Genomic DNA, 13331 nt, shown 5'->3' with positions numbered 1-13331 from the left:
CCGTCCCGTAGTTCATGTTAACCGTGTTGTAGCCTTAGTGATAATACTTCTTCAGGTGCATTTCATTCCATGACCATGGAATTGCTTCGTCAGCTACCGTCGCAAGTTCGTAGACTCCTGGGCGAACTACTTTTGTAATCTTGTAAGGACCTTCCCAATTTGCTCCGAGCTTTCCTGCATTCTTCTCGGCAGTGTTTTGGAAAACCTTTCGAAGGACGAGCTCTCCTTCTTTGAATCTTTCGACTACAAACATTTTTGTTGTAGTATCTCGCCATTGCTTGTTGGTAGTTCTGAATTTGGATTAGAGCCTGTTCGCATTTCGTTGACCAAATCGAGTTCGTCCAACATCATTAAGTGATTCAAACCCTTTTCTACCGGCAGAAGTCTTCGTCGAATACCTGGGAAATCCACCTCGGGGGGAATCACACATTCCGTTCCATAGACTAGAGCGAATGGGGTTTCTCCGGTGGCTCGGCACGGAGTCGTCCGATGCGACCAAAGGACTCCTTCGAACTCGTTTGCCCATCCTCCTTTTTTGGCGTCGAGCCTCTTTTTCAGACCGTCTAGGATCGTCTTGTTGGCTGCTTCTGCTTGTCCGTTCCCTTGAGGATATCTTGGCGTAGATTTGCTCAAACGGATTTTCCATTTCTCGAAGAAAGCTTCAAAACGCGTCGAGATGAACTGGGATCCGTTATCGGTGACTATCTTGTAGGGGACCCCGTGTCTGCAGATGATATTTTTCCAGACAAAGTGTTCGACTTGGACATCTTTTATGCTCGCGTAGGAATCGGCCTCGACCCACTTAGAAAAATAATTCGTGAGGACGAGCAGAAAGCGCTTCTGCTTCGACCGATGTAGAGGTCCGACTATGTCCATCGACCATCTCATGAAAGGATAAGGAGACGATATCGATGATAGCAGCTCGGTAGGTTGGTGAATGGTTGGCGCGTGCCGTTGACACTTCTCACACTTCGCCGTAAACTTCTCGCAGTCCTTGACCATCGTAGGTCAGAAGTAACCGTGCCATTTTATCTTGATCGCGAGCGACCTTCCGCTAGAATGGTTTCCGCACGCGCCGCTGTGCACTTCGTGAATGATCTTTCTTGCCTCCGGTCCTTCGACGCATGTCATGAGCGGTCATGAAAATCTCCATTTAAACACCTCACCGTCGACGAGGACATACCGCGCGGCCTGAGCTTTTAATTTGCGAACTTCCCACTTGTCGGTTGGTACTTCTCCATCGGCGATATACACTCGGATGTCTCTGAGCCATTCTTTGTCGCAGCCGTACTCCAGCTCGGTTGGTGAGGCGTCTTCATCCATAACGACTGCTTCGTCGTTTTCTGGTTCCCGCTCAGGAGGATTTATCAGCCGAACTCCTTCTACCTCTTCGATGCTAGGACGTTCAATGAATTCGACTGGAATTGTCCGTCGGAGATCCGGGTCTGAAGTCGAAGCAAGTGCTGCCAAGGCGTCGGCCGAGGTGTTTTCACCTCAGGGTATTCGTGTGAGCTCGAACTCGTCGAACTTTTGCACCAACTCTCGGACCACCTTGAGGTAAGCTCCCATTCGTCCGTCCTTCGCCTCATATTATCCGTTGAATAGACATGCTACGAGCTGTGCATCGCAAAAGGTTCTTGATGTGGTGTTGAGTGAGGTGTCGAGGGTTGTCAAGTTTTACCCTAATTGAAATCAATAGCCGCAAGTGCACAGCTGATCGATTGTAGTACTTAGGGATCGAATCCACAGGGAAGGATGATCTTTTTCTGCAAAAAGCCTTTGAAATAAGTATAAAATAAGGAAGTCTAGAACCAAAAAGGTTTTGTGGGGGTTTGGTAGTGTGTTTAAAATCTAAAAACGAAATCTTAAAAGAGAATACGGAAATTAAATGACGTAATAACTAAACTTAATGAAAATAACTAAAAATGCGAAAACGGATATTCTAAATGCTTAAATGAAAATGAACTAAAAAGGAAAGACAATATTGAACTAAGGCTGAAAGAAAATCGGTGTAAATCAATAAGGAAGAAAGCGTTGGGCTTCAAGGAAGTTTTCTCAGGGGTACGAACGATTCAAAACATTGCTAGAGAGTAAATTTGATAAGATCTTAGCTTAAACTTTTCGAACTGGAGTCACGGACCTATGACTACGCCATTGTCGTGTCATAGACAACTATCTCTCTCAACCCTGACCAGTAGGTTTCCACTCTGGCCCTGAAAGAGAAAAGATGCATTATGTTTAAGACTCGTCCTAATTCACAAATCGCCTATAGGTAGGTTTCCACTCCTATGTTTGTTTTGCTCTCCCAAACTAGATCTGATACCTGATGAACACTTTCGTGTCACCAAGCATCTGGATTAGATTGTAGTTCATGACGCTACTCTCATGCAGTAAAAACGAATTCAGAAGAAAAAGTTCTAATATTCGGGTCAAAAGCTCATGGAATCCTCATCGAACATATAAATCCCCATCGAAAATCCCTTAATCCCAACAACAAAACTACTCAGGCATAATGAACGAAATCAAAGACATAGTATTAAGAAGTAGAATAGAAACCGAAATTGAAAAAGAAAGAACAAGGGTTCAAGAGAACAAATCTCTCTCTCCCTAAAATCTAAAACAAAACAAGTATTCTAAAACAATAAGAAAGATAGCCTATTTCGATTAGGGTTCCTAAGACATATATTTATAGTGCTCAAGACCTCTCTGGACGTCACTTAGGGTTTCTCCAAATGAAGAAATCATTGTGGGCTTCAGAAATGGGCTTTTGGGCTTGGAGGTTGATGACCGCGGTCGGGAGTGCTCTGACCGCGGGGAATGGGTGGTTTGCCGCGGTCGGGATGCTCCTGACCGCGGGAAAATGCTTGTTGGCCGCGGGTGGAAGTGCTGGCCAGCTGGTTTACGGAACATCTTGCTCTTCGCGTATCTTTTGATTGAACCATTGGATTGTCAAGCTGTAAAGTGCACTGGAAAGCTGATACTTCCATCTTTAAGGTCTCCAAATTTGAGCTGGATCAAACGGTGAGAAGGCCTTCAATCAGGGGTGAACTTCTGACGGTTTGACTCTTAGCTGAAATCTGGTTTTCTATCCATTTTGTTAAGCTTTTCCCTAAGTTATCTGAAAAGAGTCTTGGAACTACAAATACTTGAAAAACGTAATAAAATTACTTAAAAGCAATTAAAAACATAGAAAAAGTATTTCAAAAAGATCCATAAAAGTGGTCAAAATACGGTGTTATCAACTCCTCCAGACTTAAACCTTTGTTTGTCCTCAAACAAAGCAAAAGCCTAAACTGGTTAAGTGAAAACAAAAATAGGAAATGCACAAATCTCATAGACATGAACTCTAAACTAGGACCAAAGATAGTGCATCAATCCACAACTTAGTCTAGAAAATTCTCACCAAAGCACAAGAGATACTAGTCCACTTTTTCCGTCATGCAAAACTTAAAAAATATAAATCTTGATTCCAGTCAACTAGCTCTCTAGATTCATTAAGTTCAATAGTGAGTTCTCATTAAAGACATCATCTAGGGTAGACGGCGTTTGGCAGTAAATGGCTATTTAAGTGGTGGAGTTAAAGTGTTTTGGGTTACCTGAAGATCTGGAGGATGCAAGATAATATGCAAAACCGCAAGAGAGATAAGGACCTGTTGATGACCACAGTTTTCAGTCACTTCTTCTTGCCAAATGTTGTTGCATAATCCTTCCTTCTTTGTTGTAAACAGCTGTTCCCCCAGACTTAGATTTTTTCCGGGAATCAGAAAAAAATCTCCAAAACTCCATAAAATCGAACTCCAGTTGCCTTGCGACTTAGAATTCGACCTCTCTAGACTCTCTAAGGCTTTTATTTCCTTTCCTTTTTTATTTTCGGATTTTTTTTTTTTTTTTTTTGGAAAGGAAATGCCTTTTAAAGAGAGAGAGAGACTAGAGGACGAGATTGTACCAAAATTTGAGATTTTCTAAGGCAAACTGAGCTTCCTCTTGTGTTGAATCCTTCAGGGAACTTTTCCGGCAAATCGCAGGTCTTTGTCCTTGGTGACTGAAAACTGCGTCGTTCCTCTTTCTCTCCAACGTTTTTGCACTTATCTGCATATAAGACAATAGAAAACAAGAGTGCATGTGGTTTGAAAGAGGATTGGTTAAGGTGGGGAACTAGCTAAAGATGAACTAGCCATTCAGGATCAACAAAGAGTGGTAAAAGGATAAAGGAGTCCTGAATGTATGATTTGTTTCCCTGGTCTAATGCTTCAATGAGAAAATTAAGTCCAAATTAAGTCCAAATAAAACAGAGCTAGTGTATCCTTTAATCTAAATCGAAATCATTCAAATTCCTCTGGGGTACTTCGTTTCAAATGTGCTTAGCTACCGCCTAGTCTAGTCCTAAATCATGAATGAGCAAGTCACTAGGAACATTCTAAAGCACACAGTCAACTATCATTAATTCATGTTCACCATTCCCTTTAAAACGTATTTTGTTTTGAAAACCGGTGAAAAACTTTAAGGAAAATGCAAAAAAAAAAAAAAAAAACAAAATGTAGATAATGCAAGACTCATGAAAGAAAGGTGGTTAGAAAGGGATGAAATCCTCCCCCAGACTTAAATCACACTGTCCTCAGTGTGAAACAAGTCGAGATTGGATGAGAAAAATGCATAGATAATCGAATTGGTAAGGACAGAGAACTTACCTGGATCCGGGATGCTGGTGGAGATGAACCGGATTCATTCGAAGGGGTTTTGGAAGGTGATTAGGTGGTGATGAAGGTGGTGGAGGGTGATGAATGAGGTGGAGGGTGATTGGTGAGGTGAAATGGGGTGAAAGGGATGGTTTGGGTCGGGTTTGGATGTCAACGACCAAGTGCTGCGGTCAGGGGCTGCACGACCGCGGCAAACAAGCACTTGGCCACGGTCAGGACTACGCGACCGCGGCCGACGGTAGGTTTCCTGCGGTCCGAACACCTGCGACCGCGGGGGCTTATATCGCGGCCTCTTCCTGCTTCTCCTTGGTTCCTGCTGGGCCGAGCAGTCAGGTACCATCCTTCTTTTTGGTTTTTTCTGGTTTTTTTATTTTTTTTTGGCTTTTTGTTTTTTAAGAAACACCTGAAACTAAGAAAAAAAGAAAAAGATCAAAAGAAAAAGAAAGAAAAATCCTAAAGAAAACAATACCTAAATGGGTTGCCACCCATTAAGCGCTTTTGTTTTAAGTCGTTTAGCTCGACTTTTGGTGTTGGACGTGACTTATTCCAATGAAGAAGACCTTGTCCTGAGACAAGTCTTTTTCGACATCTCCTTGCTTTGCTTAGCAGGTTCTTCGTCACTCCAAAGTTCTTCTTCAAACTCTTCTGCTGCAGAACATTTTCCTGCTTTGCTGTTGTATGGAACAGCTTCTGTGAAGACATCTTTGTCGATATTAGCAAATGAAATCCTCCGGTTTGGCCAGTCCATTATAGCTCCGGAAGTTGCTAGAAAAGACCATCTCAGAATCACTGGATATGTTGCATCTCTCGTTTCAACAATGTAGAAGTCGACGCGCACTATGCAATCTCCTATTCTCAAAGGAATTTCATGAGCTATTCCTTGAGGTGTTGCATTTGAATCATCAGCTAGGCTAATCTTTGCTCTAGTCCTGCGCAGGTGTCTAATACCAAGTCTCAAAGCAATTGCCTTGGGCTCCAGAATCACATAAAACGTTTTTAAACATTTCTCCTCTAATAGAACAAGAGATAAGAAACTGACCTGTAGTCTTGACCTTATGGAGAATTCGAACTTGCCTTTCTCTGTAGGTGTTGGCTGGTGTCTCAAACGCAGAATAGGATTCACAAAAGAAAGCTGCAGCTTCATATTCAATGATTGAATCAATGTATGGCATCTTTATCTCGCTGGACGTCTGGTCTTCTTGGATTGAAGAGTCAGCTGAATCTTCAACACATTCCTTTGCCATCATACAAGGTAATGATTCATGCAAATCTGGTTCTTCATCTGAAACTTGGTTTTCTTCTTCCTGAGTTGCTTTTTTGGGTGCTGGAGGCTGAAGTTGGGACAGAAGGTGTATTATTTTCCTCTCAAAACCCGGAGGAACATCTGAACGACCAACTCCCGCGGTCAGAGGAGTCACGACCGCGGGGAACAGGGTCTTGGCCGCGGTCGGAACACTTGGACCCGCGGCCCCGGATGTAAACTGCTCGTAGTCCGTCTCTTCCTTCTTGTACTTGATACGAACCTCTCCTGCATCTTTATTAGGTAGAATAGCATCATATGAACTCATACCAGGGCGTTGATGTGCATTTTCATCAGGATCTTTGGGAGATTTCTTAGAAAACCTCTCAATTTGCTCAATGTTGGGCATCTGCTCCATTCTTGCATCAATCTCCCGTGCTTTGAGCTCGATTTTGTTCAGCCTGTGCTCGATCTCTTGCAACTCTTCGTCTGTCTTCTCTCTATACCAGGAGGTGGACTCTCTGACTTCTTTAATCTCCTGTTTTGATTCAGCAATATCACTTAAGTTTTGTATGATGTCATACCCTTGTCTTGTCTGCTCTGTTGCGACTTGGTGGATCATCCCAGCTAGTGTTTGTGAGTCCTTGTGGGTTTGCTCTTCCAAAACTCGAACATGATTGGCCATCTCATCGAATTTTTTGTTGAACTCTTCAGAGATTGAATCAATTTTCCTGAGCAGGGTGTTTTCGGTGAGAATCTGCTGATCAAGGAATTGGTTTATCATTCCTTCGAGGCGTCCCAAACGTCTGCTGATCCTCAAGTTGTCCTCTTGCTGACTAGGGTTCTGAAGTGGAGGATTATAGGCGTGTGGCTCGAAGTAGGTTGGAGGAGGGCCATAAGGATCTTCCCGGCGTCGAACAGTCTCTCTGCGCCAGTGGTAAGGGTGGTTTGGCTGGCTGTATCGATCCATGTAGCTAAAATTTCGGGCTTGGGGTTCTTCTCTTCGTCTTGTGGCTTGAGGAGTGTTATGGAAACCTTCCTCATAGTGTATATTTCGATTTATAGGATCCATATCTTCTGAAATGGAAACAAAATAACCAAAAAATGGAAAGTTGCAGAAAAGGGGGTTCTAAAGTTACTAACCTTTCTCGGGTTTTGCAGAAAAGAAAACGCGTGCCTTCCCCAGCAACGGCGCCAAAAACTTGATGTGGTGTTGAGTGAGGTGTCGAGGGTTGTCAAGTTTTACCCTAATTGAAATCAATAGCCGCAAGTGCACAGTTGATCGATTGTAGTACTTAGGGATCGAATCCACAGGGAAGGAGGATCTTTTTCTGCAAAAAGCCTTTGAAATAAGTATAAAATAAGGAAGTCTAGAACCAAAAAGGTTTTGTGGGGGTTTGGTAGTGTGTTTAAAATCTAAAAACGAAATCTTAAAAGAGAATACGGAAATTAAATGACGTAATAACTAAACTTAATGAAAATAACTAAAAATGCGAAAACGGATATTCTAAATGCTTAAATGAAAATGAACTAAAAAGGAAAGACAATATTGAACTAAGGCTGAAAGAAAATCGGTGTAAATCAATAAGGAAGAAAGCGTTGGGCTTCAGGGAAGTTTTCTCAGGGGTACGAACGATTCAAAACATTGCTAGAGAGTAAATTTGATAAGATCTTAGCTTAAACTTTTCGAACTGGAGTCACGGACGTATGAATACGCCACTGTCGTGATCATAGACAACTATCTCTCTCAACCCTGACCATTAGGTTTCCACTCTGGCCCTGGAAGAGAAGAGATGCATTATGTTTAAGACTCGTCCTAATTCACAAATCACCCATAGGTAGGTTTCCACTCCTATGTTTGTTTTGCTCTCCCAAACTAGATCTGATACCTGATGAACACTTTCGTGTCACCAAGCATCTGGATCAGATTGTAGTTCATGACGCTACTCTCATGCAGTAAAAACGAATTCAGAAGAAAAAGTTCGAAGATTCGGCTCAAAAGCTCATGGAATCCTCATCGAACATATAAATCCCCATCGAAAATCCCTTAATCCCAACAATAAAACTACTCAGACATAATGAACGAAATCAAAGACATAGTATTAAGAAGTAGAATAGAAACCGAAATTGAAAAAGAAAGAACAAGGGTTCAAGAGAACAAATCTCTCTCTCCCTAAAATCTAAAGCAAAACAAGTATTCTAAAACAATAAGAAAGATAGCCTATTTCGATTAGGGTTCCTAAGACATGTATTTCTAGTGCTCAAGACCTCTCTGGACGTCACTTAGGGTTTCTCCAAATGAGGAAATCATTGTGGGCTTCAGAAATGGGCTTTTGGGCTTGGAGGTTGATGGCTGCGGTCGGGAGTGCTCTGACCGCGGGGAATGGGTGGTTTGCCGCGGTCGGGATGCTCCTGACCGCGGGAAAATGCTTGTTGGCCGCGGGTGGAAGTGCTGGCCAGCTGGTTTACGGGACATCTTGCTCTTTGCGTATCTTTTGATTGAACCATTGGATTGCCAAGCTGTAAAGTGCACTGGAAAGCTGATACTTCCATCTTTAAGGTCTCCAAATTTGAGCTGGATCAGACGGTGAGAAGGCCTTCAATCAGGGGTGAACTTCTCACGGTTTGACTCTTAGCTGAAATCTGGTTTTCTGTCCATTTTGTTAAGCTTTTCCCTAAGTTACCTGAAAAGAGTCTTGGAACTACAAATACTAGAAAAACGTAATAAAAGTACTTAAAAGCAATTAAAAACATAGAAAATTATTTCAAAACGATCCATAAAAAGTGGTCAAAATACGGTGTTATCAGTTCTTATCCTTTGAACTCCGATTCCCTGCGCTAGTCGTATGCCGGCGATCAGCGCTTCGTATTCTGCTTCGTTGTTCGAGGCGTGGAAATTCAGGCAAAAAAACTGCTCCAATATTTCTCCTGTGGGAGAGGTGAGACGGATGCCTATTACTGAGCCGTGTTTAGACGACGAGCCGTCGATGTGCAGCATCCATACTTCGTCTGGGGTTGGCTCGTTCGTCGCTTCGGGCGGAAGTTCGATGAGAAAATCTGCGAGCACCTGTGATTTTGAGACGACCTGTTCCGATACTCGATGTCGTACTCGCTCAACTCTATGGCCCATTTGGCGAGCCGCCCGGATTGGCTCGGGCTGTGTAGGATAGAGCGCAGCGGAAGTGTAGCGAGCACAACAATCGAATGTGATTGAAAATACGGACGCAGCTTGCGAGCCGAGACTACGACGGCTAGGGCGACTTTCTCGATCTGGAGGTAACGGGTCTCGGCGTCGGTCAATGTCTGGCTGACGTAGAAAATGGGTTTTTGTTCGGATCGCTCTTCTCTTATAAGCACCCCACTCACAGTTGTAGCGGATACGGCGATGTAGAGGAAGATAGGCTCTCCTTCAACTGGTTTCACCAAGATCGGTGGGCTTGTCAGATAATTCTTCAATTCATAGAAAGCTGCTTCGCATCGCTCGTCCCACTCGAATTTCTTATTTCCCCGAAGGGTGTCGTAGAAAGGCAGGCACTTGTCGGTGGAACGGGAAATAAACCTGTTTAGTGCAGCAACCCTTCCTGTAAGCCTTTGTACTTCGCACTTCGTCCTTGGAGAGGGCATCTCGATTAATGCCTTGATCTGTTTGGGATTCGCTTCAATGCCTCGGTGTGTTACCAGATAGCCGAGAAACTCTCCCGAGGTGACCGCGAATCTGCACTTTGCCGGGTTTAGCTTCATGTTGTGTTTGTTCAACTGCTCGAAGCATTCCCGTAGATGTGCGATGTGGTCTTTTTCTTCGAGTGATTTGACTAACATATCGTCGATGTTGCTCATGCGTTCTTGAGCCCGAACGGCATGACTTTGTATCAGTATATCCCGCGATCAGTTATGAATGCCGTTTTTTCCCGATCATCAGGATTCTTCAGGATTTGGTTATAGCCGGAGAATGCGTCCATAAATGTTAACAGCCTATTTCCCGCAGTAGCTTCGACGAGCCGGTCGATGTGCGGCAGAGGGAAACTGTCTTTTGGGCACGCCTTGTTGAGATCAGTGAAATCTACAAAGACCCGCCACTTGCCGTTCTTCTTCTTCACAACCACTGGATTTGCAAGCCAGTCTGGATATTTGGCCTCAGCGATTGATCCTACTTTGAGCAATCTCTCCATTTCGTCGTTAACTGCTTTAGCTCGTTCGAGTCCGAGCTTCCTTCTTTTCTGCTTGATTGGTTTGAAGGTTGGGTCCATGTTCAGCTCGTGACAGGTCACGTCGATGCTTATGCCCGGCATATCTTCCGCTGTCCAGGCAAAAGTGTTGATGTTATCTTTGAGGAGAGAAAGAAGTTTACTTCTCAGAGGTTCTTCTAGTTTTGCTCCGATTTCGACGCATCGTTCTGGATGTGCTTCGTCTATGCACACCGAGTCCACTGCATCACATACCGGCTTGGCGCGCGTTTCGCGGCTCTCCGCGATCTGTAATTGCTATAAGATTTTCGAGAGCTCGTTCGCAGGCTCTTGGTCTATCTTCATCTTTTTGCGATCTATGTCTGCTCGTGCGTCGGTGACAGGATTCCTCAGCTTATGCTCCGCTAAGCAGCACATTCGCAACTCCTTCTGATTTCCCCAGATCGTTTTGATGCTTGCTGGAGTCGGGAATTTGAGGCAGAGATGATAGGTGGAAGGGACCGCCCTCATCCCGTTGATCCATGGAGTTCCCATAATCATATTGTAAAGATCGGTGACGCAGAATTCGACGATCTTAGTGACTCCGCCAACTACCACAAGAAGCCTAATTGTTCCCATAGTCATCGTTGTTTCCCCTGAAAATCCGGTTAGACGTTTGGGGATCGCTGTCACCTTGGAGAGATCGATTCCCATCCTTTGAGTGTCTCCCTGAAAATGACGTTTACCGAGCTCCCAGTATCGATGAGCACCCTCGCTACATCGTGATCCCTGATCGTCAGTTCAATCACCAGTGGATCGTTGAGTGGTTTATCGATTCCTGTCGTTTCCTCCTCGGCAAAGGAGATCACTGAATTCGGGATATCGGTCGGTTCTGTCCAATTTTCCTTCGCTTCGGCTCGGCGCTGATAAGCTTTGATGGAGGACACCGTATCTTGGTAATATTGAGATCCACCCATGATCATGTTGATCCTTTGCCTCGGCTCGGGTCGCTCTTCGGGTTCGCCTCTCCTGTCGCGCTTGGTGTTATCGCTCTGTCGGGGAGGATTTACGGGTTTTGCCACGCCGCTCGGCTCGGCTCCTTCTCTTGGTTCATTAGGGACGAGGTCTTTGAGGTTAACCGCGTTCTGGAGCTCTCCCGCCGCCATCTTAGCTGCGAGTTTTGCTCCTAGAGTTTGGCATTGTGCCGTTGAATGCCCTTAGGTCTGGTGATACTCGCAGAATGCTTTTTCGTCGTAGTTGGTGGGCTTTCTTACCCAAATGTTGTTGCGCGGCTGTCCTCTTCCGTGTCCAGTGCCTACTTGGTAGTTATGGGCACCTCCGCTTCTAGGTTCGTCCGAGCTCTGCGTTGTTGCGTTGTTTGATGGATTGCCTTTCTTCGAGGGCTGCGTCAAAATTGAGCTTCAGATTGCTGCTTTCGTTGCTTCGTACTGCTCGTCCAGATTCTTCATCTGTTCCTCGTTTACGACGAAGTCTGATGACCGATGCAAGGCATCTTAAATCGTTTGTGGCGTGTTGAGTGCCATTTCCCGTCGGAATTCAGATTTGTACCACAAAGACCGTTTTAGAGCTTCGAGTGCAGCTTTGTCGCTTATTCCTTCTATTCTGGATACGACCACCTTGAACCTTGCCATGTAATCCCGAAGCGTTTCGTTCGGTCCTTGGGATAGCGTCCACAGTTCGGCATCAGACGTTCCTCTATCCATAAACATCGAGTATTGTTTGAGGAACAAGGCGGAGAGCTGTTGGAAACTGCCGATCGAATTGCGCTCCTGCCTTGAAAACCACTCGAGCGCGGCTCCCTTTAGATGTTCCACGAAGAGCAAGCAATATCCGGCATCTACTTCCCGCTCGGTCAGTTTGGCAGCGTTCTTTGTGAAAGCTCGTCCCATTGCTATACGAAACGCTGTGATGTGTGCTTTCGGATCGGTCGTTCCTTCGTAGAACAGGATTCTCACCTTCCCGGGATCGGGAATCCTAGCCTCTGTGATTCTCGCCGTGAACGGTGTTCTCTGGGTTTCTTCAAGCATCCGATCGATCTCGGGCGGAGCACTCGTTGCGTTATGCACTTGAGACTTCATGGCGCGTATCTCAGCTACTGTCCGAGCCATTGAGGCTCGCAGCTCTTTGATTTCGAGGGTTTGCGGGTGAGTCATTCCCTTTGATTGGGGGAGTCGATCCCGCTCTTCTCTCCTCGGCTCGTCTTCGCGTTCCACCTGCTCGATCCATTGGAGGTTTTCTTCTTCTTCGGTCGGGTTGTCGCCACGAGCCGGATCGGTGATTTCGTCAGACCGGATGCCGTTTAGTGCCGAGGCGAGCTGCTCTTGGCTTATTCGCCGAGCCGAGCCGTTTTGTTGCGAGTTCGTGGTTTCATCGCTCTGTTGGGCGTCCACGTCGATCGCGTCATTCTTCTCTTCGCCGGCTCGTCGCCTTGAGTTCCGACGGAGCGGAGGCGGCTCGGTCATGTTGACTTGGGTTGCCGTGGGAGTCTGTTCGCCGAGAGGACGAAACATTGGTCTTGAGCCAAGGGATTTCTTGCGCCGCTTCCCGAGGCCTCTGCAGGCGTTGAGAAATCGAAGCGTCTCCGGATTCCATCCATCGGGTCGGATATTCCGGCTCTCCAAGTTGGGTGTCGTCGCTCGGCCGCCATCGCGTCGAGCCTCTCTGTAATCGCCTCGTTTCTTTTTTTCCTGCTCGTCGATCTTCTTCATCAACGCAGCCATCATGTTTCGCATCTCCTCTTGGGTTTCGGTCGTCGCCGTCGTTGTGCCTGATGCTGGAGCGTCCTTCTCCGCGCCGTTATCGTTGTTGTTGTTGTTGTTGTTATCGTCGAGGGTGTTGCTTGCCATGTTCTTCGGATCTTAAAGTCTCATCGATTTAGAGTAAGAAAGTTTCGATTCCCCACAGACGGCGCCAAATTGTGTGAGCCAAAACCCGCATAACCAAAAATTTGTAAGGAAAAAAGGGATCCGAAAGGGTAATCGCAAGAACAGTAAGATCAAAAGAGGATTTTTATTGCTGTGAATGTGTTTAAGTTGTATTGCTCTCGAGTCATCAAAAGTTACATAATGAATCGTGTAAGTCTCCTATTTATACTAACTCCTTAAACCGCCTAGCCGAGAATCTCGGGAGAGATTTTAGGAATATTTCCTTATCACTTCGTGCGGCCACCGCCTCAAGGCATCGCCTAGGGTTTTTATGGGCTTTCGTCCT

The sequence above is a fragment of the Eutrema salsugineum genome, unplaced genomic scaffold, assembly GCF_000478725.1.
Source record: "Eutrema salsugineum unplaced genomic scaffold, Eutsalg1_0 scaffold_17, whole genome shotgun sequence".
Taxonomy (NCBI): Eukaryota; Viridiplantae; Streptophyta; class Magnoliopsida; order Brassicales; family Brassicaceae; genus Eutrema; species Eutrema salsugineum.
The sequence above is the reverse complement of the archived record's forward strand: the minus strand, read 5'-3'. Positions refer to the sequence as shown.